The sequence below is a fragment of the Nyctereutes procyonoides genome, unplaced genomic scaffold (assembly GCF_905146905.1).
Source record: "Nyctereutes procyonoides isolate TBG_1078 unplaced genomic scaffold, NYPRO_anot_genome, whole genome shotgun sequence".
Lineage (NCBI taxonomy): Eukaryota > Metazoa > Chordata > Mammalia > Carnivora > Canidae > Nyctereutes > Nyctereutes procyonoides.
In genome coordinates, this window is record NW_026575046.1 from 48,669,625 (window position 1) to 48,697,426 (window position 27,802).

General features: G+C 48.3%; 1 protein-coding gene and 1 long non-coding RNA gene across 5 annotated transcripts in view; one reads left to right on the forward strand and one right to left on the reverse strand.

Moving 5' to 3' along the window:
* Positions 1 to 27,802, forward strand: part of ERGIC1 (endoplasmic reticulum-golgi intermediate compartment 1) — a 106,636-nt gene that overhangs the window by 17,047 nt on the left and 61,787 nt on the right. The window lies entirely within an intron of this gene.
* On the reverse strand, positions 179 to 27,640 carry LOC129509435 (uncharacterized). The gene is made up of 4 exons (XR_008664349.1): positions 27,562 to 27,640; positions 11,821 to 11,962; positions 7,082 to 7,113; positions 179 to 3,472 (listed from the first exon to the last, which is right to left on the reverse strand). It is a non-coding gene; the product is annotated as an uncharacterized LOC129509435 (long non-coding RNA).

A 27,802-nucleotide genomic window follows, 5' to 3' on the forward strand; every position in this document is an offset into this window, starting at 1 on the left:
TCTCCTGGGCATTGGGCCCGGTGCTACACACTGTAAATAAGTCATCCTATTCATTTCTCACAACAGACCCATGCAGTGGGGGCTTTTACTTCCCCATTTTGCAGGTGGAAGCAACTGAGGGGAAGTGATTTGCCCCAATATTGGTGTGTGTTAAGGTTCTGGGCTGATTAGAAACCAATATGCCTCGAGAGGATGGAGCCAGCCCCCGTTTTTGGAGTTGGGGGCACCTAAGGTTCTGAAATCTGAGGGGCTCCGTCCAAGTTCACCCTGCAAGCCGGGTGACAGGGGGCTGGTTTCACTCTCAACCTGCCTGACTTTCCCCAACTCAGCTCTGGTTGCCCAAGTTGTAAAACTGGGTCACACTCAAAGCCAGGTGGTTCATCAGAGCTGAGTTAAGCCTGAGTCAAAGGAGCTTTGAGAAGGTTCTCCCACCCACCTCCGCCCCGCCCTGGGTCAGGGCTCTTGCAGCGGGGCCACACAGGCACGTCACCCCACTTGGACCACCACCTGCCCCGCACTCACTGAAGCACGAAGAGCCAGCCACCCAGGACGCAGCTTGTTCTAGAGCTGCTGTTGCATGCTGCACCTGGGACCTCTGGGCTTTTGATCCTGGTGCGTGCACCTGCACCGAGTGTGTCCTTGGGCAGCTTACTTCATCTCTCTGAGTCTGCTTTCTGGTCTACAGATGGGGACATGAATCCTGACCATCCCCCCACCCCCACCCCATCCCCAGGGCTGCTGGGTAAAGTCAAGGGGGAAACCTCCCACAGCTCCTGGTGCATAGGTCCCCTTTCAGCATCATGGCCCCTTGTACTTTCCTTCCCTTATTTATGAAACTTCCTGATAGGCTTATCTGGCAGCACTGGGGGGGGGGGTTGAATCCTGTCCCATCACAAATATTATTTCATCCTCACATTCTTTTAAATTGAGTTAAATGCCAGCACTTTCAAGTTAGGAGATTTCACATAAAAATCACTTACCATTGCCTCTAGAAAAATGGAGCTCCCTGACCAGGTGGCAGACGTACCTATCACTAAGGAGTGGCCACATGCTCTCCACTTCCTGTTGCCTGGTCCCCAGCTGCCTCCCCTTCATTGATGAGTCCTGCATCCTAGTTCTTAATAGGCCAGCTTCTGGGTGCAGGGCAGTCTGAAGAAACAGACTGCAAACAGAAGCTGGGTTGGGCAGGGCCCTGGGACATAAATGTGTGGGGAGGTACAGGGGCTGGGGTCAGAGCCCAGGGCCTGGGCAGGGAGGTGAGTCAGGTAAGGGGCTTCAGGCATCCTGCCAACCTCTCTGAAATGGGAGGACACTCTTGCAAAGAAGCCAAATTGATTTGACCTAACGGAGGTTAGGAGTCCAGGTTCCTGAGAAGGACCACCCGGGCTCAAATGTTCCACTGTGACTTTGGGCAAGTTCTCAAACCTCTCTGTTTCCCCCTTTCCTCATTTGCAAAATGAGAATAATAGGTTGTTCATATGTGTGCCCTGAAACATGCTAAGCATTCTACATGTCAGTGGCTAATGATCCCATCCCTAAATAGGAGATTTGTCTAAGATCTTCTTTAAGAGATGGTCTGGAAAGGTTCTTAGAGAGATCCACCTGTGTCTGGAAATCCCAAGGAGAGACTATTATAATTGAGTCTATTCCTGCTAAAAGAAAATTGCCAAAGAATCAGGTGCATTGTCCTCATTGCTGGAGGGGGCCAGTTTTGCATTTCTCCTGCCACCACTTTGAGCTCAATGCTGAAAGTTCCCATTAAGAACACTCCATGGGAAAGGAGTAGAGAGGAAGAGAGCGAGGCCCAGAGGTAGCTTTTAATGTTTCAAAACACTGGTGCATCCTGCCCAGGTACCCTGTGTCGGCAGATTAGCTTGCAGGACCTGGTTTCTGCTGGCCAAAGTCATCCTACCACCTCACAGGGTCTTCCTGTGGGCTGCATGCCATCAGTGGACACCACAGATTCAGGCAGGGAGCTCTCCCTTGGAAGGAGCCAAGGAGACTTGGCTCTGAGTCTCCCACCAGACTGCCAGTGCCTTGTTCTGCCTTGGTAACTGCTGGGTCCCTTAGGCCTAGGACAGTACTGGGCACACACACTAAAAAAATATGTCGAATAATAAATGATCAGAGTTTGAATCCCAGCTGCATTTGAATGACAGCTCTGCTACTTGCAGGCTCTCTGATTTCCTAGCACCTTACCCACATCATCAAGGGAGATAGTGGCGGTACCTTCTTCCTGGGGAACAGGAGCACTTCAATGACATAATGATGGTAGGTTCCCCACCATGACACCCTGCTGTTGGAAGTGCCCAGTACATGTGGCTGGGATTATTTTTTAGTTTGCATAGGTATTTGAACATTGATACAGGCTACCACATCCATCTCTGGCCCTGTGGGTGGCAACATTACAACTGCAACCTTGGAATCTAGAGCATCTTAGCAGTAACAGCCCAGAGAAGAGAGGGTACGTGGATTTGGCCAAGGGAGAGGAGCTCTGGGGAGGGCCACCCCTGTTGGTCAGAGAAGTGCCTGTGTGTATGCAAGTGTAGCATGTGTGTGTGAAAATGTGCTTATGTCTTTGCCGAGGGCCCATGGGATGGCCATCAGTGCCCCAACTGGTCTCACAGTCTGGGGCTCCCAAGTGTGGGGACATGGACTTGGCATCTACCCTCTCACTGGGCTTAATTGGTCTGCCATGTGCACTTGTTGCCTGGAAAGATATTGCACAGAAGCTGTGATATGTAGGAATGTCCAGTGAGTGAGCCGGACCCAGCAAGGTCAGTGACTTGTGAGTGGCTCCTGGGTCTGCTGCTTCCTCAGTGGAACTTCCTGCCAGGTAACTCTGTGCTGTCTTTTGAACACATTCCAAGCATTTCCCTCACTTGGTCCCTTATAGCAGCCCTGTGGGGAAGGAGTTGCCTATTTCACGGATGGGAAAATTGAGGCCCAGGGGGTCACAGTCTACCCAGCTGGCTAAGGGCAGTTTAGTGTTCGAATGCAGATTTCCATGGCCCCACCTGGACTTTGTGATATGAGGCATTAGGGCCCTGGACTCTGTATTTTATGCACCCTCTCTGGGGCATTGTAGTGGTCAGAAGAGTGGAACCCCAAGCACTACTTCCAGGTTTGTGCCCTGGCCCTGCTTAGTACAGCCAATCACAGCACCTTTCTGGGATTGATTCAGTTTCCTCAGTTGTGAGGTGGGGAGAGCACTGGTGAACTTCTAGTAATGTGAAAGTTCTAGAAGCAGTCATGTAGCCCTTCAGAGAGTCCAGTGAATACACATTTGTGGTTGTTATTCCATATGTGATTTGTTACAAAAGCAATTTAAGAAACAAAAGGGCGCCTGGGTGGCTCAGTCACGTAAGTGTCCGACTTTTGGTTTCTGCTCAGGTCCTGATCTCATGGGGTCATGAGGCCCCATGTCCAGCTCCACGCTCAGCAGGAGTCTGCTTGAATATTCTCTCTTTCTCTAAAATAAATAAATGAATCTTTAAAAAAAAAAAAGAAACAAAAATGTTGTCTGTGTGTATAATACCTGGAAAGTTACAGGTCACCCTCTTCCTTCACCCCCTCCCCAAGTGGTATTTCTCAGAACACCTGGAAACACTGCTGGGCAGGGATGGGGATGCTGGTTCCAGGAGGGCAGTGGGGACAGGAGAGGAAGCACAGTCACCTGCCTCCATACCTGGTCTGGATCCAGGGAACATGTCCTTTGGCATGCCCCCACGCTTCTCTGCTGGCAGCTCGACTGGGTCACAAGATCCCCCCAGCACTTCTGCTGAGATGGTCTCCATCCCTGCTCACACCTTGTTTGCTCCTTTACTCAGTCATTCATGAACTGTTATCTGTGAGCACCTGCTGTGTGCCACACACTGTGCTGGAGCTGGGGAATCAAGCTAAACCCCACAGACTGTGGTACGTGCTGTCATGGAGCTTCTGTTCTAACAGGGAAGATGGACAATTAAATGAGCAAGAGTTTTTTGAGTAAGAACATCCAGGGAACTCTGGGGATTCTGATCAAACTTTTCACAGGGCTGGAGGAGGGCCTCCCCACCGTGTCACCCTCGAGAGAGCTGGGTGGATCCCAGGTCAAGGGGGCCAGTCCTGCGCAGAGGCAGGGGCAGGAGTGACGTGTCAGCACACAGTGAACTGGAGAATGCATCTGGGGCATGATGAGAGCATGCCCTTGACCCCTCAGCACAGCAAGGATGGGTTTGAGGTGAGGAGCCAAGTTCGATTTGTGGTGTGGTAGCCTGCAAGGCTGGGCTGTAGAGGTGGGCCAGGGTGCAGCCCGGCAGGGGGCAGGCGAGCAGCTGCTGGCTCTTGTGTTTAGTCTCTCTGCCAAGAGACTTCTTTGATTCATATTTTCCACTCGGACTTGGTGTTTGGAAAATGTTGACCTTCAGCTAATCAAATGTCACTTTTTAAATTGTAAGTCACATCCTATTCAATTAAGAAGGGGACAATGGATCCGTGACTTAGTTCGTGGCCTGTTGGCAGGAGGCAACTTGACGGCACTTGAGACCAGAGAAAAGACAGGTGCCTTATCTTGTCCCTGGGGGTGGGCAGTGAGCCGTTTCTATGAAAGGGTGGCCAGACTGACAGTGAGGCTGGGTTAGCAGCCAGGCTAGAGAAGCTCAGACAAGACTGGAGTGCCAGCTCAGGCGGGTAGAATTGAGCCCTGCTCACAAGAAGCAGAGTCCTGTTGGGAAGGTGGGATCTGTTCACACAGGTGGGAGAGGAGTGGAGGCCACGTTGGTGATACTGCTTGATCAGAGAGGAAGGAGATGGTCACACATGCACAAGTGGGGATGAATTAGGGGGCTTTCTGGAGGAGGGACACTTACTTGGGAGATGAGCCAGGGTTGATCAGTGGAGGGGAAGAGATGGCATTGTAGCTGAGGGGCTCTGCAGCCTGATGACAGATTGGGAGGCAGGGATAGTGGTGTCAGTAAAGAGGGTGGGTAATAACAGCAGGCAAGTGAGGTGGGCCAAGTTTGTGAGCCTGGCTCGGAGTCTGCACATTTTTGTGTCAGGCAGTGGGGAGTCATAGCAGGTTCTTGAGCAAAGTCAGTGCTTAGGAAAAAGAAAGGGATCAAGTGAATATAAAAACTCTCTAGGGCATGGATGAAGGGGAACTGAAAGCCTGTTGGCCTGGGTTAATATGTTTCCCCGGGACGTCAAGTGAGTGTTCTCCCTGATGGGATAACTGCTTGTTATTCACACCTCTCATAGAGGCCAACCTGGGACTGAATTCACGCATATGAAACGCCTACAAGCCCACTGCAGACATTTGGGCAGCATTGGAATTGTGGCCAAGGGTTGGAGCCCCTGAAAACCCCACCACAGGAAATTCACAGTTGGGGAACTGAAAAGCATTTTGGAAAATAGTATTGGGACCCCAAAGCCACTAGTAGATTAGGAACATGTTGATGTATTTGAGATTCATTAACATAATACAGGAAAGAGAATACTTTTAGGCATTTTAAACTAGGAGTAACAGGAACTTCTTTCACCCTCATCTGCAAAATGGGCCCAAAGATAGTGCCAGCTTCATGGGGCCATTCTGAGGATCACATGGGCTGATGCAGGTGAGATGCTTGGCATTGGACTTGGCTAGAGTAGGTTCTCAGTTGATATGCCTGGAACAATGCAATTCATTCTTACTTACCATGCTGACTTGCTACAGTGTAAGCATTTCTGTTCCAGAAGTTTCAGGGAGATGCCAATAAATTTGTTTGACTTTGTTGCAGGAATGCCCTGCCTAAGAGACTTCCCCCTTAACTCTCTTCCCCCTTAACAAGAACTCACGGCCTTGTGTGAACAGTCACTTCCCTGACCTTACCCCCACACAGCTGTGGGACCTCAGGCAGGTCCTTCATCCTCCCAGGACTCAGTTTCCTCATCTGTAATAATGGGCTAATAATAGTGCCTTAGGCCAGCATTGTGTGAGACAGAACGAGATCGTGTACATGAATTGTCAGCAAATGTTCCTCCATGGTCACGGGTCACTGACCCCCTCCTGGGGTCCTGTGTACTCCCAGAACCCAAGGCAACCCAGCTCTCTTATATATGACTCGGCTTCCTCTCCATGTTCTTGTCTCCCACCTTCCATTAGAATTTCGGGAGTAGGAATAATCAAATCTAGGTGTTCCCATTTGTTTCCAGCTTTACTTCCCTATTCAGTTTTCATCCCCCAAGGCTGTTTGTTTGACCATTCATTTATTCACTCATTCACTCATTTATTTGCAAATGTTCATGCTGGTCATTGCACGAGGCCCTAGGGGTCCAGTGGTGAACAAGAGGGATATAGCCCCTGCCACCATGGAGTTTTTGGTTTCAACAATTAAACACCCAATTAAATTTGTAGTTCTCAGTTGATATGAGTGCTGCATAGGGAAACAGATGGCTCTAGGACCCTAGTCTTCTGGGGATCAAGGAAACCTCACTGCAGTGGCTGAGTGGTTGGTTCTCTGAAAGGTGCTTAGGGTTGGATGGATGGGAGGCCCAGGTGAAGGGAACAGCATGGACACAGGCTGTGGGTGGGGAGGACGCTGCGGCAGATGGAAGTAGCTGTAGAACAGTAGGGCAGAGGAGTGCTGGGCTCCAGGTGTTCCCTGAGCCAGGCTATGCAGGCCTCATAGGACATGTTTAGGAATATGTCCTTTATCCTAAGAAGCCTCCAGCCTGTGAAGGATCGTAAGATCTTGCAAAAAGCTCACCCTGCACCAAAGGGGAGGGGCAGAACAGTTAAGGTCCTTCTGCAGGGTTCAGGTGAGAGTGCTGGTGGTGTGTACCGTCACACACCCCAGGTCTTTCTTTTATCACACACTAGAGGAGCAACTCAGCTGGTGGCCTCAAGGCCAGAATCCTTGTGTTGATACACAGGAAAGTCACAGACACTAGGGTTGTGTGTTCCAGAAGCCTGGGGTAGGATGGAGGAGCCTTTGATAAATCGCTGGCTACCACATGTCCATGAGGATCGTAACATAGGCCGCTCCCAATGAGCCCAGGAAAAGGCTATTTATTTAGAGCCTACTGGGTGGTCAGCAGATCCAAGTTCATAATCTCAACTCACCTTCATAGCACGTGGATGGGGATGGGAGCGCCCTGTTGTCCAAAGAAAGAAAACAGGATTAGGCAACTGTGAGGGACTTGCCCCACATCCTGAGGCTTCTACCTGCCAGGTGTTTTGAGCCAAAGTCCAAGCTCCCCTGCCCTGTAGGTAACAGCAGGGAGAGCACGCCTGTGATCCTGAAACACTTTGGATGGGTGACGCCCAGTAGGAAGTTCTGAGGGCATGACTTCTGAGGTTCCTGTTGCCTTCATACACCACCTGGTCTAGGCTTACCTTCAGATTACCAGGATTCCCCCAGGCCTGGGTGCACAGTGGGTAGCCTTCCCCGGGGAGGGCTCTACTCTGCTGCGTGTCCCCTGTGTCCCCTCCCCCAGTCCATCCTTTCAGACCTTGGGTGGAGGCAAGGCCGTTCCCTGTAAATACCAGTCCCCTTACATGTGCATTTTTCCTCTATGATTTTTCCTGTTTTGATGAAACACTGCTCTTGGCTGTTCAGGTTCCCAAGAGGGGACCAAGGCCCCTGCCCGGCCAGCCGGTCATTCAGGAACTTTGCTCCCAGGCCCAGCCCCACACCCAGGCCACATTCCGCAGGGGCCATGGCCCAGTGCTCTGTGTGAATGGGGCCTGTTTGTCCCCCACCCCCCAATTCCCATGGTTCCCACGGCCACCTCCTTATCACTTTTTCCAGCTGACTGCAAAAGGCTGCCTTCTGGCCCCAAATTACCACCCCCACCCCATGCCCTTTCTGTTTACTGTTTTCTCCTAGACCGAAGGATGTGAGAGTTTACTACAGTTCACAGTCCTGCTTGCCTCCGAACGCACTGTGTGGGGACCTGACTTACAGGCTGCCGTTGGGGAAGGCCATGGGTGGTGCCTGTTAACGCCGGTAGCTCATTAATTCATGCCACAGATGCACTGAGCGCCTACTGTGTGTTACAGGCATTGCTGTAAGCACTGGGCATGAAAGGGGTGGAAGTTACCAAGTATCATTGAGGTAGTAGCACCACCCCCTCACCAGGTGAGAGAGGTGTCACTGCTGTCATTGACTCCACTTTGCAGGCTAGAATTAAGCCTCAGAGAGCTGACACAGGTGGCTCAGAGCTGTGGCCCACCTCTGTGGGAATTCCTCAGAAAACTTCCCTTCGGGTGCCTGGGTGACTCAGTCAAGTGTCTGCCTTCAGCTCAGGTCATGCATGATCCCAGGGTCCTGGGATCGAGTCCTGCATCAGGCTCCCTGCTCAGCAGGGAGTCTGCTTCTCCCTCTACCCTCTCCTCTGCTTCTCCCTCTACCCTCTCCTCGTGCTCTCTCTCTCTCAAATAAATAAAATCTTTAAAAACAAAACTTCCCTTTTTTGGGGTTCCTGGAGCCTTATATGCAGTGCCCACACCTCCCTCAGCTGAACTAGTGGGTCCTAGTTTCCACTCTTGCTGTCTGCCCTGGTCAGTGACCCTGTGCAGGGAACAGCCTGCCCATCTGTACATGGTGCCCTTGCCAAGGCCACAGCACAGCCAGTAGGTGGTAACTTCAGGATTTGGAAGCCAGGTTTCTCTACCACCAGATTCCAAAGTCTGTTCTTTGGGGTTCTTGATTATATGATGGCTGGTTTATCTCCCCCTGTGCTTTTTTTCCTCCTGTGCCTTTCAGGGCTTGCCTTAATCACACAACTCTACCAGATGCACTTTTGTTCAGAATATTTGGCCTGAGTAATTATGAGTTTTTAATTTTACCTTTGACATATACTTACCCATCCCATACTCATACATGTTTGTTCATTACTTATTCATTCTTTCATCAAACAGCATTTATTCAGTGCCAGGCCCCATGCCAGGGAGAGGAGGGACAGATGAGCCTGTGAGCTCACAGGTATATAAAGCTCCTCCCATGGGGGAGCAGAGGAGGGCGGGATTTGGTGGGGGAGCTTGATAATGGTAATAGGTAACATTGAAGTAGCATTCGCAGGGCACCACATCACTCTGTCTTCTCATACCTATGAACTCATTTCATCTTCATGGCCACCCTTGTGAGGTTATCAGGAGCTAACTTGCCCAGGGTCACCTGGCTAGTGGCAGAGCCAGGATTGGAACCCAGGCACCCTTAACCAGGCACCATACCTTGTGAATGTGAGCTTGCTAGATAAATGGAAACAGTGCCTGCAGATCTCAGTACTGTGAAGGATTGCTCTGAGGTGTGTGTGTCACAGAATCGAGGCCATGGGCACCACAGTGGGAGCAGGCCTTGGGCTGGTGCCAAGCATGGGTCCTAGGCTCGGGTCTTTCTGGAGCAGGAGATGCAGAGTGATCTCGTGTAAGGAAGAAGTCCAGAGCATTAGCCACACCCGTGTTTCTTTGTGAGCATGAAAACATGTTCCAAAGCCAGACCCTGAGTTCCACGGTGTTTGGAGCTGTGCCCAAGGGCCTGGGCCAGGGCTGTGTGGAGGAGGAAGGGCCTGGCTGGCGCAGATGTAGACTGGGCCAGCCTTGGCTGGAGCCTGGCTCTGTTGTTGACCACTGGGGTCACTCTGGGTGAGACCTCATCCGCCTTCTTGGGCACTCAGTACTGTGCTTCAGATCCACCATGGATAACAGTCCAGAGTCCTTTCCCCAGGCTGCAGGGCCCTGTGTGATCCATTCTCCCCGCTCCTCACTGACCTCACCCTAGGCCACCTTACCCTCCCTGTGCTTTTAGCCCTGGTGGCCATGGTAGCGCCTTAACCAGGTTGACTTCACCTTCCACCTCAGAGCCTTTGCTCGGAATGCCCTTCGCAGGCTGTCAGCATGGCCTCTCCTTCCCTCCCCTTCAGGTCTCTGCTCAGAGGGGCCTGCCCTAAACACCCAGCTGAAAGTGTTCCCTGTCACCTTCTGTTGGATCATTGCGTGTACTTCATTGCTCTTGGCATGCTTCAGGACAATCACATCTCCTTTTTGCTGATCAAAACATTTACTGTCCCCTCCATGAGAATGGAAGTTCCTTAATTCATAGGTCTTGCCTATCTCGTTTACCCACCCCTCATTTCCCCAACACCAGTAGTAGTGGCTGGCACTGCAAACACTAAATATCTGTAGGCTAAATGAAGTAGCCTCAGCCTACTGATCTGTTAAATGGGAAGCATCTTGCTGACATACTAAAGTTAGTGTAAAGATGAGAAAGTATTTAGGTTACAGTGCCTACTATAGTACCTGGCACATAGTAGTTTCTTAGGGCTGGTAAACAGAGCATGTGTGAGCCCCAGATATGAATTACCAGCCTTGTTTGAACTCAGTGTACACTGCAGAGCTCTGTGGACACTGCTGGGCTAGCCTGGTGCTCACCAGCTCTTAAAACCAAGATGATGGGTAAGGCAGAAGGAGGCACGGAAGAAAAGAAGAAAAGAGAAAGAAACAGGAAAGGTCTTAGGGTGCAGTGGACTGTTTATCCATAGAAATGTAGGAAGAGGGCAGCCCCGGTGGCGCAGCGGTTTGGCGCCGCCTGCAGCCTGGGGTGTGATCCTGGAGACCGGGGATCGAGTCCCATATCGGGCTCCCTGCATGGAGCCTGCTTCTCCCTCTCCCTCTGCTTGTGTCTCTGCCTCTCTCTCTCTGTGTGTGTCTATGAATAAATAAATAAAATCTTTAAAAAAAAAAAAAAAAAAGAAATGTAGGAAGAGGGGATGCCTGGGTGGCTCAGCGGTTGAGCGTCTGCCTTCAGCTCAGGGCGTGATCCCAGAGTGCCAAGATCAAGTCCCACATCGGGCTCCCTGCGTGGAGCCTACTTCTCCCTCGGTCTATGTCTGTGCCTCTGTGTGTGTGTGTGTCGTGTGAATAAATAAATAAAATCTTTTTTTTTTTTAAAAAAAAGGAAATGTAGGAAGAGATTGTTTATCTCAATGCCAGCTTGGCCACTAGCAAGTTTGTAAATCTCTACTGAGGACTTTTATTTTTAAAACCAAAAAAGGACTGCCCAGATGGCTCAGTGATTGAGTGCCTGCCTTTGACCCAAGGGCGTGATCCTGGAGTCCTGGGATCAAGTCCCACATTGGGCTTCTTGCATGGAGCCTGCTTCTCCCTCTGCCTGTGTCTCTGCCTCCCTTTCTCCCTCTCTTCCTCCCCCCCCCCCCCGTGTGTCTCATGAATAAATAAATAAAATCTTAAAAAAATAAATAAATAAATAAAAGGACACCTGGGTGGCTCAGTGGTTGAGCATCTGCCTTCCACTCAGGTCATGATTCCAGGGTCCTGGGATCGAGTCCTGCATTGGGTTCCCCATAGGGAACCTGTGTCTCCCTCTGCCTGTGTCTCTGCTTCTCTCTCTCTGTCTCTCATGAATAAATAAAATCTTTAAAAAAAAAGGCATAGGTATTCCAATTAATGAATGCAGAAAGAATGACAGAATTTGAAAATCATCATTAGAACACCATGGTGATATGGGGTGCCTGGGTGGCTCAGTTGGTTACACCCTTGATTTCACCTCAGGTCATAATCTCACAGTTGTGGGATCGAGTTCTACATCTGGCTCCATATTCAGTGTGGAGTCTGCTTGAGATTCTCTTTTTCCCTCTCCCCCTCCTTCAGCTCATACTTTTTCTCTCTCAAAATAAAATCTTAAAAAAAAAAAAAAAGAACAACATGGTAATAATTGGTACAGTTAAAATCTGAGTGCTAAAATTAGTGGGTAAAAGTTTAAGCAGAAACAAGATATTTGGATAGGCTCAGAGTATCTCCCCCAATTATTTAGTAATCACAAAGGGAACATAATTACTTACAGCAGCAAAGCCTAGCAGATCCGGCTTAGCCAAGTGCTCAAGACTGACATCGCTGTTAGTGAGACGTTGGACATCACGTGACCCGATGTCCACTGACAAGGGCACATCCCGATAGTAGTCTTCCCAGAGATGCACTGTCTGGCTAAAAGGCACCAGAAATATCAGACAGACCTAGTTTGAGAGAGGTTCTACAAAACAACTGACAAACACTCTTCAGAAGTGTCCCAAGTCGTGGCAGATGAGGGAGGACTTGCACTTGTCACAGACTGGAGGAGGCAAGAGAGGACCCAGCAGCTAAATGCAGCTTGGGGCCCCTGGATTGGATCCAAGACCAGAAAAATGGATGAAATCCTAATTGTTTGTGATCTACTTGATAGTATTGTTCCAAAATTCATTTCCTCTTCTGAGAATTCTTCTGAGGTTTTCTAGGGTTCTGTGAGGTGTTACCATTGGGGGAAGCTGGGTGAAGGGTGGGGGCAGGCACTTCCTGTACTCTGTACTCATGCAGGATGGCATGAGCTGAAGGTAGAGAAAAAGGTAGAGCTGTGGTAGAGAACTATGGTAGAGAAAAATGTAAGCAGAAGCTTCACTGTGACATCCAGACCACGCAGGGGAGTATGTGTTTGGAGAAAGGTTCGTCGATGGTGACGGGAGTTCGAAAGCATCAAGATAGTAGACACCCTGCAATTGTAAAATCCTGTTTCCATGAAGAATTCTCCACAGCTGCTTGGCTGGTGGCCTTGACTCCGCCCTTCCTAAAATGGGTCTATTTCTCCCCTCCTGAGTGCTGTCCCCTCTTAGCAGGGAGCATGTCCTTTTATGACGCTCATTGATGTCAGGCTGTGCACAGCTGAGGTAAGGACTCCCTGGCCTCAGATTCGGGGAGTCGTTAGCAGTGTTTGCCAAATTTCAGCCACCCCTGGGCCACTTTTACGCTTCTTGCCTTATCTACCTTTGCCTTTACTGTTATAAACTTTATATTATATTTAAATGGACCCACTGTAAAAAAAAAAAAAAAAAAAACAACCTCGAATAGAGAGTTTTTTTTAAAAAAAACATGTTGGGATCCCTGGGTGGCGCAGCGGTTTAGCGCCTGCCTTTGGCCCGGGGCGCGATCCTGGAGACCCGGGATCGAATCCCACGTCGGGCTCCCGGTGCATGGAGCCTGCTTCACCCTCTGCCTGTGTCGCTGCCTCTCTCTCTCTCTCTCTGTGACTATCGTAAATAAATAAAAAATAAATAAATAAAAAACAAACAAACAAAAAAAACGTGTTACCTCATCCCTGTGAAATGGAAAACCAGTGTCACCCACCACGCATCCAAGGTATCCATAAAATGCAAAGCAGTGTCAAGAAAGTTTCTGCATTAGGGCTATTGCTGGTAGAAGGTTCCAAGGCCTGCTCTTCTCCTTATTAAAGAGTGAGATTATTAGGTGTTAAAAGACCTAGCTAAATGAGACTTCTAAACTCATCTGAGAGACTTGAAAGAGAAGTGGAACAGGAGGAAGAACCCTGTTGCCAGGGGATTCGTGCTGTTTGCTGCCCAGTCTGGATTCCACCTAGAACTCTCTGATTCAAGACCACCGTGAAGCTGCCCTAGAGCTGCTTCCTCTGGGCAGCTCTCCGTGATCTCTCAACTTCCGGGCATTTGGAGCCTTAAAAAAAGAAGTGTGACTTCCTGGAGGCATTGGAGTTATTCTCATCGTGCACTATTGTTCCTGCACAATCCTAAGAACTGGGCTTTGCCACATTGAGCTGGTACCTGCTATGTCACAGGGCTGCGTAGGGTTCAGTGGAACAGGGAGTTTAAAAGCTTTTGATGTTTACCCTCTGTAAGAAATACATTTTGTATTGCAACCCAACGTATAATGTGTAAAAACTCCATAGAACAATGCTTCCTTTTATTATAGGCAGTGCAAACAGGTATTTTCTGTTCTGTTGTAATCTAATTTTTTTAATGTTGGCTACAATCCACTAAATTGATTTTTCAACCCACTAATCAGTCATAACATAACAGTTGGTAAAACATTGCTCTAGAGGATTAAAGCATGAACCATACTAACATCCCATTTTTGATGGGTCACCTGATATGTGCCAGTGGTGAACACTTTTGTCTTTAATCTTGACCACGTTTTATATATCAGGTCCCCAGATCTCAGAGAGGGCATCACCTAGCCTGGGTCACACGGCAAGTAAGGGCAGAACCAGGATTCCTTGGTCAGCCTGACATACGTGTACGTCCTGGGGTCCATGGAACACTTCCTGTGTATCTGCCCTTATGCCTAGCTCAAGATTGTTCCCAGAGGGGATATCAATAGATATAAGAGTAAGGGAATCACATGTTAAGTTGGTAGGGAAAGACATTCAAAAACAGTCTCTTTACTAGTATCCTGAGCCAGTGCAAAGGGTGTCCAAACCTGGCCAATGATTAGAGGTTTTTTTTTTTCTTTTTAAAATTTTAATTTTTAAGTTGAGGTATTAGCATAGCTCACTGTAAAATGCTCTTATCTTAAGCATACAGCTTGATGGCTCTCTGCATACATACACCCACAGGGCCAGGCCTAGATCAGGACACCGAGTCTTCCCAGTACCTCAGAAGGCTGCCTGGTGCCCCTTCCCAGCCTGTACCCCCACCGAGAGGGAGCCTGTCTCCTGACTTCCCTCATCACTGGTTAGTTTTGCCTCTCTGTCATGGCATGTAGATGGAATTACATGTGATGTGCGGGAATCTTCTTTCAGTGTGACATCTGTGGGACTTACCTGTGTTGCATGTGTCCACAATTCATTCTTTTGTTTTGTAGTGTCTGATACTTTTTGGTACTTTTGTTAAAAATTTTCCGTAGAATACTTTAGACAAATAGCATAGAGATTAATCCACTGCTTCACCCACTCTAAGAAACTAACTTAGGCCCCATATTCCTTTTCTCCTGCTTTCACATTTCCATCTTTGATGCATCCCCAATATAAATGCTTCCTGAGTGTGCTATTGATCCTTCCCGAGTATGTCAGGAGATATTTATGGCCTGTGTGATAAATTCTTAATGGATCCCTCATTTGTGTGTATGTGTGTTTGTGTGCTTTTTTTTACATATACTGAGCCCAAACCAATTTTTTTTTTTAATGTTCCTAGTCTTTCTGGAACTGAAAATCTCACCTCTGTGCTACTGAGGTCCAGAAAGTTGAAGCAGAGTCCAGAAGGGAAGGCCAGCTGGGGAGAAGCAGGAAGAGAGCAGAGGCATGAGAGGTCTGGGGAGTGGGAGGTGGATGTGCAGGGAAGACACTCCCACCTGTATGAAGCAGCTGTCACCCGGAGGTCCCTGAGGCACCCATGTCTGTCTCATCTTGGACCTATGAGAGGTTCGCGTGCCCCTGTTTCTGACCTGATTTTCTGGGCCTACTGGTGCCACCCCTGCCAAGGCAGTTTCAGAGGGACTTGTTTTCTTGATTTTTAGGTCCAGGCAGGCAGGAACTGCCTTTGTTTGGGTCACTTTGTATCACAGGGACCTAGCCTAGCATCTAGAACAGAATTGATGTTAGTGACACCCGTGGAACAGATGCTGAATGAATGAGTGGGCAACAAGGCATATGCAGAGTGATGGAAAACCATCTATAGGGAGGCCTTTGAGTGGAGTCTCTGTCAACTCCAGGCTTAGCGCCCAGCCTTGGAAAGTCAGAGGTTTGAGTCCCAGCTCCCAGGTTCCCTAGAAGTGCCACCTTAGGCGGCCTTAACCTTCCCCGTCTGAAAGTGGGGATCCTGACCATCCTTCCCTCCTGGGGTCACTGGCACCGCATGGCAGATTGTGACACATCACCACGCATTCTGGGTACAAGTGGGGCAGGGGGGCCCCCAGGTGGGCAGGTCCTGTTTGGGCGAAAGGCCCAGATGGTTTCGTGGGAGAATGCCAGAGTTCTTGTTTAGGTCCAGCCATTCTGTGGAACTTGCTGGTGGGCACATTTGAGCTGTTTGCTTGGTGCTGTCCCATCACTTTTCTCTGTGTCCCTGGTTCCACCCCTTAGAGGCCACAGGAACACTGCCAACTGACCTCAGCTCCTCCTCTGTGTTTCAGCCCTCTGCTGTCCTCTGACTCTCAGGACTGGCCAGCTGCAGAGGTGTTACTGCCCCGTTCCTGGCTGACATCCCCTGGGTTCTGGCGGGGCAGGATAGCGCTCGTTTTTCCTCACACTCACTCTGCTTTTTTTTTTTTTTTTTAAGATTTTATGTATTTATTCATGAGATACACACATACACACACACACACACACACACACACATCCCGGGGGTGAGGGAGATTGGCAGACACACAGAGACAGGCAGAGGGAGAAGCAAGCTCCATGTAAGGAGCCTGATGTGGGACTTGATCCTGGATCCCGAGATCATGCCCTGAGCCGAAGGCAGACTCTCAAACACTGAGCCACCCAGGCGTGTCCCTCACTAGGCTTTGTAAACACATTTCCTGGCCCTGCTACTAACCAGCAGGTCTTCATCCCCATCCTCAGATACACCCACTGTTTACCTTCCTTGCATTGTACACTCAGCTTGGCTGTTCGAAGGAAATGCTGAGAACCTCTCCATCACAGCTAGGAACTACCCTTTTGTGGGTGCCTCTGTGGTGCCAAAGGCTCTTTCTGCATTCCACCTACTGATCTCTTAGCACTGGGTAGGGGGGGGATGTAATCCTGACCCCACCCCCACTTTATAGATGAGTAAACTGAGGCTCAGAGAAGTCTAGCTAGTTGCCTAAGCACAGTCAGGATTTGAACCCCGGCCTATGTGAGTCCAAAGCCTGGGTTGTGTCTACTTCCTTTCATGCTACTCTGCAGAGAAGGCAGGAGTAAGCCCATGAATGCTAGTGACAGCCATGGTGCCAGTGATGATGACAGTTGCAGCTAACATCTGTCACATGCTTTCTCTGTGCTGCGAACTGTAATCAATGGCCTGTATGCGCTTCCACATGCAATCCTCATTCTCATGAGGTAGTTAGTATTTTTAACCCCACTTAACAAATGACAAACACTGGAAGTTCAGAGAAGAGTTCGCCCAAAGGCATTCAGCTAATACATGAGACAGTAGTACGCCTGCCTCTGCTGATCCACACCTTGAGGATTGGAAAACTAGGGACACCGTGACATCCAGACGCAGAGATTACTCAGTGCTGGAAAGAGATGAGCTACCAAAGTATGAAAAGGTACAGAGGAACATTAAATGCATATTACTAAGTCAAAGAAGCCAATCTGAAAAGGCTACATACTGTCTAATTCAAACTCTATAACATTCTGGAAAAGGTAAAAATATTCGGGAGAGAGTAAAAAGATCATTGTCAAGGAGAGGGGTAGAAAACAAGATTTTCAGGGCAGTGAAACCACTCTGTATGAAACTATAAAAATGTCATTATACATTTGTCCAAATCCATGACATGAGCGACACCAGGAATGACTCCAGATGTCGACTGTGGACTCTGGACAATAACGATGTGTCAGTGCAGGTTCATCCAGCGTAACAAATATCCCGCTCTGGTGGGGGATGCAGGTAAAGGGGGAGCCTGCATGTGTGGGGAGCAGGGGTTGTATGGGAAATCTCTACCTTCTGCTCAGTTTTGCTGTGAAATCTAAAGCTGCTCTAAATAACAGTCTATTTTTAAAAAGCAGACAGATACACAAGGCACTCGTTACTGCTTGGGCTGCCACCAGCCTGTCTGCCCCTCTGACCTGTGTTCTTCCCACATCCCCCAGCAATGATATGAAGTGGGGAGGCGTGTGGCTCTGCAGGATGTGGGGGCTTCCCTGGCTGGATTGTCTGTGGGCTAGTCTTTTCCAGCTGTTCCTGCTGTCAGGCGCAGTTTGACATCTGATCCAGGAGAATGCGCTGCATGGGGAGCCACAGGGAGGTCACTGTGTGGTGGGTGACCAGGGGAGGCCAGAGGGATGTCAGGCATGCCAGTGGTCTCCGCTAGTGGATGGTCTGATGCTCCCATTTGGGGAGAAGGAAGGAGAAGGTAAGGGGAGGTGATAACCACATTCTTTGGTCCCGTTCCCTGGGACAGCATGTGCTCAGAGGAGGCTGGCCTGCTGCTGCCAGGGCATTGCAAAATTCAGGCTTCGTTGAATCAATGGCCTTTGGAAAAGTACATTTTGCTCAGGAGCCAAATAAAACTGAAAACTGTGCCGCCAGCACACTGAGGTCGAGAGCCCTGACTCACACCGAGTGGGAGGGAGGAGAGCTGAAGGCAGGCTGTAGCCCTCCAGTGGGTGCCAGGCCCCTCGGCCATCTCGAAGCCCTAGACCAGGACAGTGTGTGCGCCCTGGGCAGCATCTCCCCAAATGGCTTTGTCAGGGCTCAGACCCCCTTGGTGGTTTAGAAAAGGTTCTGTCCCTAAGAAACCACGGGTAAAATGAATCACTATGAAAATCTAATTTTCTGATTAACTCGCGTTGTCTGGTTAAAGATGATTTCTCTCTGTGATGAGTCTTTGGTAGGTAACAGTTCCAAAAGCCTAAAGATCTGGGGGCATCTGGGTGTTTTTTGAGAAAGATCTCTGCTGGGATTCATAGATGTTCCCACGTGTGACATTAGGAAACTCATTGTAGCTTCCTGGACCTCAGTTTTCCTGCCTTTAAAATGGATCTGGACTAATTTAGCCCTGCCAGATACCCAGGAAGCATGTCACTAGCGTCCCCATTGCCTGCAGACATTGCTAATCCATTCCTGCCTTCAAAGCTGGGCAGCCTGGAATTGATCCCAGAGACAAAGCTTCTTGGCCACATGGCCACTCCATGATCTTAGAATTGCCTTCTAGCTCTAGAACGTTTAGATCTCTTTGCCCTCTCCTGTCTTTATAGTTGTACTGCCTCTTCTTATACAAAAACTCAAAATTTAAGGCCATGCTTACAAATTTGATAGTCCCCAGGCCAGATCTGAGCCACAGAAGTATTTCCTTTGATTTGCATATTGTTTTACCTTTTTTTTTTTTTAAGATTTTATTTATTCATGAGAGACACAGAGAGAGATAGAGAGAGAGGCAGAGACATAGGCAGAGAGAGAAGCAGGCTCCATGCAGGGAGCCTGATGTGGGACTTGATCCTTAGACTCCAGGACTACACCCGGGGCCGAAGGCAGGCACTAAACCACTGAGCCATCCAGGGATCCCGCATATTGTTTTACTTTAAAAAACAAAACAAACCAACCTGAAAGCTTGTTGCCATCATTTTTAAATTGGTGATTTCACAAAGGACCCAAGATTTCTGTTTTTTTCCTGATTTTTGGCCACCCTGGGACTCCTTGTTCCAGCTAAGAGCCAAGTTGGGGGCTTTCTGCTGCATTTATTTATTCATTTATTTACTTATTTATTTAGTTCCAAGTTTTTAAGTTCCTTAACCTACAGTGTAATATTAGTTTCAGGTGTCTGCTCCCTTTAGAGGGTCTGTGGACCCGTTGATGTGCCGCAGGCCCCAGCCAGCCCACTTGTCTCATTTTTAGTACCTACCTAGTCTGAGTGGGCATTTTTCTTTTCTTTCTTTTTTTTTTTTTTTTTTATGATAGTCACAGAGAGAGAGAGAGAGGCAGAGACACAGGCAGAGGGAGAAGCAGGCTCCATGCACCGGGAGCCCGACGTGGGATTCGATCCCGGGTCTCCAGGATCGCGCCCTGGGCCAAAGGCAGGCGCCAAACCGCTGCGCCACCCAGGGATCCCGAGTGGGCATTTTTCTACTTGGGAGTGTACTTCCATCAGAGACGCATAATGTCGGTTGTCTCTCGTTTGGTGATGTGAGCTGTATGTAGGTGATCAGTGCCTGGGCCCACTAAGTCATTTGGGAAACGTGATGTTTCCTGGAATCTTTTTCATAGAGGGAAAAGTTATTTTCTATCTATGAATAGTCTCTCCCTAGTGGTTTTATATTTTTATGTTCCCATGTGGGCTTTCCTTAAAGCAAAGGCTTACTAGATAAGCTGTGGACTGTTGAGGAAAGCAGGGGTGAGGCAGATGTTGACCATATGGGGTGGGGAGAAGGTCTCCTTCCCTCACTCCCTCTCTCACTCACTCCCTGCCTCCCGTAGGCCTCCTCCATGAAGTGTCATTGCTGGTGGGTGGTTAGGAAGCCAATGACTTTCTAAGGGGACATCTCAGGTGAGCTCTTTGCCTGCAAAAGACCTAGTCTTCTGTGGCCCAGGAGATGGGCCTCTTATTACTTAAAGATGATGCATGCTTCCTACTTAACATTGCAGTTCTGGGGACTAGGGAGCCCAAGATGTGTAAGGCCAGTTCCTGCCCTGTGGGAGTTCACAATTTCTAGAGGAAAACACAAGTGGTATTGTATTAATGAGACAGAGTGAGTTGTGCTGTTCATTCACGATTATGGTCCACACATGTTTAGTAATAGCATACCATGTGCCATATAATGACAGAGTGAATCTCAGGAGCTGTGGGCAACCCAGAAGGTGGTGCCTCAGCCAGCCTGGGGCTAATTAGAGATGGATTCTCAGCTCAGATGTGTGAGTAATTCAATTTTAAAGAATTACTGGGTCCTCTAACCTCTTCTTCCACTCCAACTGTATCAGCCACCTTACTCTTGCAGAAATCTGCCATATATGCTTCCTGCCTCAGGGCCTTTGCACTTGCTATCACTTCTGCCTGGATTATTCTTCCCTGGATATCCATGTGGCTGCTATCTCACTTCATCCAAATCTCCATTTGCATGTCACCTTGTCATATGGGGCTTCCCTAATAGCCACCATCCTGGGCTGCCACCCTAATAGCCACCCCCCATCTAAAATAGCACCTATATTATATTTTATCTCCTAGCTTGGTTTATTTTTCTTGATAATATTTATAGGCATTGCCATATTAGTTTTTTTTTTTATTGTTAGTCTCTCCTAGTAGGATATAAGCTAGGTAAGGGCTAGGTAAAGCCAGGGAGTTTTGGGTCTGACCACTGTTGCATTCCTAGCACCTAGAACAGTGTTTGGTACATAGTAGGTACTCAGTCATGACAGAAAGAATGAACTGGTGGAGGAGGAGAGAGAAGGGGTGTTGCAAACAGAGGGCACAGTGCATGTACATGAATGGAACTGAGACTTCGTTCCTTCCTGCAACGAAGAGTGCTGGTGGGATTATGAGGTGGGTGGGAGGGAGGGAGGGCTGGTAAAACACAGACAGGGACTGGCCAGCTCAAGACAGCTCTCCTAAAGACCTCACCTGTCAATATTTTTTCATTTATAACCTGTTTAAATGGAACAGCTGAAGAGTACTGAGATGTGCCCAAATGACAATGATCACCAAGGAGCGCACTTTGATCCCTTTCCTTATGCATTTTTCCATGAGATAGTCTGAAAAATGTCACCTTTTAATTTGTGAGCCAGACCTCACTTTCTAAAGCACACCACTGCTCCCCGGCCTGACACAGTAACTTCGCTGTCAGACCCATGAGGGTGCAAGTCCCAGCCTTGTCACATGCTAATTGAGTGATGTTGGGCTTCTTGAGCCATGAACCTCCACAGGAGCTGTTGCTCTACCAGAAACACCCTTCTACCCTTCCTCTCAGCCTCCTTTCTGCTTGTCTTTCTGGGCAGGGGGGTCTCTCAGCAGGAGCATCACTCACTACACAATCTTTTCTGAGCTTTAGTTTCTTTTTCTGTAAAAAAAAAAAAAAAGGCTGAATCTTGTTTTTGTATCTTGGGTGGTTTGGGGGATTCAGGGAGCTGTCATGAGTGAAGAGGCTGGCTTAATAAATACTCTTTCCCCTTCCCATGACATCAGATCCGCCTCCAGGTTTTTCTTTATTATACTTTTTGACCTGAAAACCTCTTAAAATCTTGATCCCATCTAAGGGCTTTTATCCCCAGACCTCTCCAGAACTCAGCCCTCACTTCTTAAGGTAGCTGAGAATGTTGTCCAAAAGGTGGTCTCATAGCACAGTAAAATTGAATCAAACGGGCAGGTGCAGATAGAGGTCAGGTGACATTTAGGCTCTCCCCAAAGGGGGCACCTTCCGCAAATCTCTTTCTCCCAAATACTCTGCCCCAAAACTTAAAAACACTGGCCCCAGTGGATTCTTCCTTTTAAATCTCTGTTGAGGGCCGTACCCTGGCTGGGAGCTGCAGGGATGAGAACCCAGTCCCCGGAATAGCTCCTGCCGCTCAGCATTTAAATGCCGTCTGTATTTTTATCCGATGATGGGTCATTTCTGAAAAACCCCCACTCATGTTCTGCCCCTCTAAGAATACATTTCCATTTATAGCTTCCACGCTTGGGATGATGTTGTGTCCTGGTGTGGGGCTGGCAGCTTCGTCCTGTTTCCAGTGATTTGGAAACACTTTGAGGAGCCCTTGTCCCCTGGCCTACGCTCCCTGTGGCCTTGACAGTGGGAAGCCTGACTCCTGGCCAAGCCCTGGCTGCCTGACATCCTGAGGCTCGGACACCAGGCCTTTCCTCTTTCTGTGAGAGCATGAGCTCATCGGTTGCAGTGTCGGGGAGGCAGATGGGGGAGATGGGACCCCTGTCCGGTTGTGCTCTGCCCGGGCCTCAGGGTGGCACCACAGTGCAGTTCCAAAGCTCCGAGGGACCCTTCCTCCTTTACTCGCTCACCAGGAGCCCACAGGCTGCAGTGAGCACCAGGCTCCACATAGGCACTGGATGGCAGGGCTGAGTGTGGACAGCCAAGGTCCCCAGGGCCTAGTGCAGGGCTTCAGGGAGGCCAGGGAGAGGCAGGGTAAGGGTCAACGTGTGGGTGAGGCTGACCAGGGTTCTAGCCTAACTGCCTCTCACTGGTTGTGTGAACTGTGGCAAGTAGCTCAGCCTCTCTGGGCCTCGGTTTACACATTTGTCAATGGCATCTCATGAGTGGTAGGGAGGATTCAATGGGATAGAATAGGTCAAGTGTATTAAGTGGCGCTCAGCCCATAGGGTCTGGGAAATGCCAGTCCCTTTCCTATCCCTCTGTTGAGCCCCTGGTAACTCAGGTGGGTACATGCTGAAAGTCTTAGGAAATAAATTTGAGGTTAGAAATAAACACACACTGATACCTTAGCAATTGTAGCATGCGCAAAACATCTCCTGCAGTGCACTTTTTCCCACAATGTTGCCCCCCATCCCGCCCCTATCCTGGTTTTGCCCATTCCACAGTGGGGCCCTGGAATCTGCAAATTTAATCAGCTGCCTGGCAGATTCTGAGGCAGTGGTGCAAGGACCACACTCAGAGAAAAGCTGCCTCCTTCATCTATTCCAAAAGCATTTCTATGGACCTACTATGTGTTCGGCAGTTTTCTAGACTCTAGGGATATAGTGGGACTCAAAGGCAGACACGGTTCCTGCTCTCCTGTAACTTCTATTCTAACGGCAGAATTGGGCAATGAACAAATGCAGATAACACACCATAAAATCAGGCAATGATCTTAAGAGCTATGAAGAAAAAGACAGTGGAGCAAGAAGATGGAGAGAGGTATTCTAGTTGGTGGCCAGGACAGGACTCTCTAAGGAGGTGACATTTGAATGTAGACATAAATGAGATTAGGCATCAAGCATGCAGATACCCGAGGGAAGAACATTCCAGATTCAGAGAATGGCAAGGGCAAAGGGCCTGAGGTGGGAGCAAGCTTGCTTCACTTTTCAAAGGACAGATTGCATTAGGATCTAGACCTATTAGACTGATTCCCCCTCCCTGCCGGGTGTGAGCTTTGTTCTCCAACTAGACCAGATCTAGGCAATAGGCAAAGGGCATTGTCCAGCCCAGTGATACCTCTCCCTTTTTTTCTGATAGACCATCTAAAACATTCTTTAAGAATATCTTGGTCATCTTACTGATTAGCCAGTTTTACTATGCTGTTCATCAGTGTGGCCCCTGCAGCCAGCACAGTGCAGCACACCTCACCACTTCTCAGACATTTAAAAACCCCAAGAAAACACAGACGGTGACTTGAAAAGAGTCGGCGGCCTTACCTCTTAACACAAATCCTGCGGTCCTTTCTGTTTCACTGTAACTATCTGAAGCTGCACAAGTTTGGATTCCACAATCCCCCAGGTTTCTTCTGGGACCTTAAGAACAGGTTTTGTGTGAGAAGCTGTTGAATTTTGTTCTGGACATATCAAGTGTGTGGGGCAAGCAGGATGCCCCTGGAAATGAGGAAGCTCTTTGGGCATTACCATGTGAGCTCTGTCTGCCAAGATAGAGCCACATCTATCTTGTTGGCTTTCTCCTGTCTCTTTGGAACTTGGCACAGTAAATTAAGGCATTGATGAGTTGGCTGTGGGAGCTAGAAGAGAAGAGGCCTGAACACAGACTCCTGAGGGCTCTCCCAGATGTCAGGGATAGTGGAAGGAAAAGGTGCAGATGGAGAGGATGCCAGAGAGTGGGAATGCCATGGAACTTTAGGCAGCCAAGACAGATCCAGGAAGGAAGGGACAGTTATCAGGTTCAGTGCAGAGGCCTGCTGAGGAGAGCCAGTGGCATCTGGCCCTTAGTGACTCTCAAATGATCTTAGCTAGAGCAGGAAGAGAGACTGGAGGGGAGGCTGATATCAGAGGCCAGACTGCTGTGGGATGAGGATTAAATGGAAGGTGAAATGTGAGGTTGATCTAGGCCAGTTATTAAGGAGTATGCTGTGTACTTCCAATTGCATTGCATTAAAAGGCACCAAATAACTAGTTGTCTTCTCTTTAAGATACTAAGGTTGATCATTGGGTTCAGGTGGCTGTAGCTAGGTCCATTTATTAAGTTTCTGATCATTGCTAAATTCTAATGTCTTATCAAAAGATACACCATGACGTGTATTAGATGATTTTTCTAATTCTATTAGCCTTTCTACATTATTGTTTGAAATATTCTATAAAATAGAACATTGCCTTCATCAACTACTTGGTTACCTATAAATGCATTTGTACACAAAAAAGTGAGAGTAAGTGCTTTCCCTTTATTTGCTAGTTTTCAGAATAATAAGTTGGTGGCCTAGTATCTCCAAAGGTGTCCAAAGAGGCTGTTTTTGTTTGCTGAAATGTCATTATGAACTTACAGATTGCTTTATGTGTTTGATGTGTTTTAGCCATGGCCCTCATTAAAATTTTTTTAACAGTTTTACTTAGGTATTAATTGACATACACTAAACTTCGCGTAGCTAAAGCTTAGAGTTTGAGGAATTTAACATGTATACACCCATGAAACCATCATCACTATCAATAGAGTGAATGTCTCCATCACCCCTTAAGGCTTCCATGCATTCCTCTCTTCCTTTCTCCCCAGGCAGCTGACAATCTGCTATCACCCTAGACTAGTTTATACTTGTCTAAAGTTTTCTGTTTTCAAAAAGAAGCAATAGAAGGTATAACCAAAAGCTAGGGCAGCCCCGGTGGCGCAGCGGTTTAGCGCCGCCTGTAGCCCGAAGCATGGTCCTGGAGACCTGGGATCGAGTCCCACGTTGGGCTCCCTGCATGGTGCCTGCTTCTCCCTCTGCCTGTGTCTCTGCCTCTCTCTCTAGCTGTATCTGTATGAATAAATAAATAAAATCTTAAAAATAAATAAAATAAACCTTTAAAAAAAAGCTAACGCAAATGGTTACTTTTATTTTTAGGAGATGCATAAAAATATTAAATATTTAGGGATAAATTTGACAAAAGAAGTTCAAGACCAATATATTGAAAATCATACACTGCTGAGAATTTTATATAGATGGACTCATACCATATGCACCCTAGTTTGTCTTTCATTCAGCATAATTATTTTGAGAATCATCCACGTTGTTGCTTATGTCAATACTTTGTTGCTTTTTATTGCTGAGTGATTGTATGGTTATGCTGTAATTTGTCTATCTGTGTGCCCGTTGATGGGTGACTGTGGCTGTTACAAATTCTTTGGCTATTACCTCACAGATTTGAAGATGTAAGCAAGGGTGTAAATTTGTTTTTAACACTACCCTCTCCACAAAACATATTAATAAATTTAATAGAAGCCAGTGTCCTGCAGTTTGCTTTTTTCTGTTACTGTATAGAGACCTTCCTCATTCCCCTTTATAGCTATATCATCCTCTACTTCATGGATGGTCTGTAGTTTATTAACTGGTCCCCTTGGATGCACATTTAGATGGCACCCAGTTGTTTGCTATTATAGCCGGTGCTGTGACGAATAGCCCGCACATACGTCATTTTGTATTTTCATCTGGAATTTGCCAAATGCCATTAATGGGCCTGCATGATCCACAGGAGGTTGAAGAACAGATCTGACTCATCTCAGTCTAGTAGGGATGGAGGACCCTGCAATCATCTTGGGGTGCTGGGCCAGGAGTGTATATGCCCACATTGCCTGGGGAGGTCAGAGAGGCTGCCTCAGGAGGGGCTTTCTGGAAGCTCTTCTTCCTCTTTGGCCAGACTTGGTGGCTTCTGTGGGAAGGAGGAGAGGGGTAAAGACCAGGACTCTGTGGTCAGAAAAGGCATTCTGGGATGGGGAAGGTCACTGTGGAGGCAACTGAAGCTGAGAGCACACCCTATAGATAGAGATTTAGGGAGCGAGCCACAGGGATGGGATAGAGAGGGAAAACCATGCATGTGGTAGTGCTGCGTGCATGGAGAGTCATCACCCAGACCTCCACTCCTCCAGCTCCCCGTCTGTCTCCCTGTTTCAGGTAGGTATGTGGCACAGTGGTTAGAACATATGTCCTGAAGCTAGACTGCAGGTGTTTGAGTCCTGGTCCTGCATCTTGGGGCAAGTGAAATAGGAGGAAGGTTGGGATCTACTGCACAGGTTGTAAACAAGATGTGTGCTATGTTTTGAGTGTATGGCTGGGTGCACAGGGGTCCCTCACAATGGGGACACCTGCAGTGTAGCTGTGCTGGTCATTATTCACCCTCTAAGCTCCTCTGTCTGGGCTGGAGAGGGAGACAGACTTTTTTTCCTTTCTTTTGGCAGAGGGAGGATTGGTGTTGGCTCATATTAGTGGTTCGAACATCAAGAACAGGATTCAGGGAGCTGTGAAAGTGATTCCAGGGCTCCATAGAACTGGTGCTTGTAGGATTCTCGCTCTGCCCATGCTTGGCTCTGATGTGTTCTGATTTACCTCTGTGTGCCCTCCAGCATCCATGCACATGTGCACACGTGCGCACATGCACACACACACGCCCAAATAGTTTTCAGTAAGGTGGAAGAAATGAGTAGGTGAACAAGCACACTTTTCACCTAACTCCCTGGTACTTGGCACTGAAGGATCTGACAGGCTGGTGGGCAGGGGTGCACAGGCCAAAGCACCAACTAAAAGCCTCACTGGCTATTTTTGGGACGAATGACCCACCACTTCCAATGACTTGCTCCTAAATGGCGTCTAATTTCATTAAGCCTTGGAAACAGTGACATCACAAGCGCCTGCCTGGTAGCCGCCCACATATGGCGAACCACAGAGTGATCTGAGATTCATCTGCAAGAGCAGGGGAGAAGTGAGGTCCCGAGCAGCAAAAGTTAAAATAGCAAAGCTGAGGCATTCTGCTATGAAAAGAAATTACAGAAGAAATCCATTAGTCAGAGATTTCCAGCGGCAATTTCCTTGCTTGGGAGCAGGAGAAGACTTATGCATGTTTATTTTGGGTGAGGTTATGCAGCCATTTCTCACTCAGTAGGCTGGATGTGGCATGAAAAATGAATTTCTGTTAAGGAAATCCTGTATTCTCATTGACTTCTAGTACTAACGTTGATGTATGTTTTATCTTAAGGTAAAGTGAGCTAGGGGCACAGATTCAGCACATTTGATTAAAATAGTGATACTTGTACTTACCTGACCATCATAGTAAGCCACAAGTCCAAGTAGACTTCTCTTCTCTGTGGATCCCTTTGTCCAGATCTCTCCAAGTGAGATCTTCCTTCTCAGGCATAGAGCAGAAGAGAGAGGGAAAGACTGCTTAATCCAGATTCCTGGTCTCTGTGGGGGCAATTGAGGCCATGACCATGACTTCACCCAGCGGGAGCAGAAGCAACTGGCCACCTTTCAGACAGAACACAGACTCAGTGGGAAAATG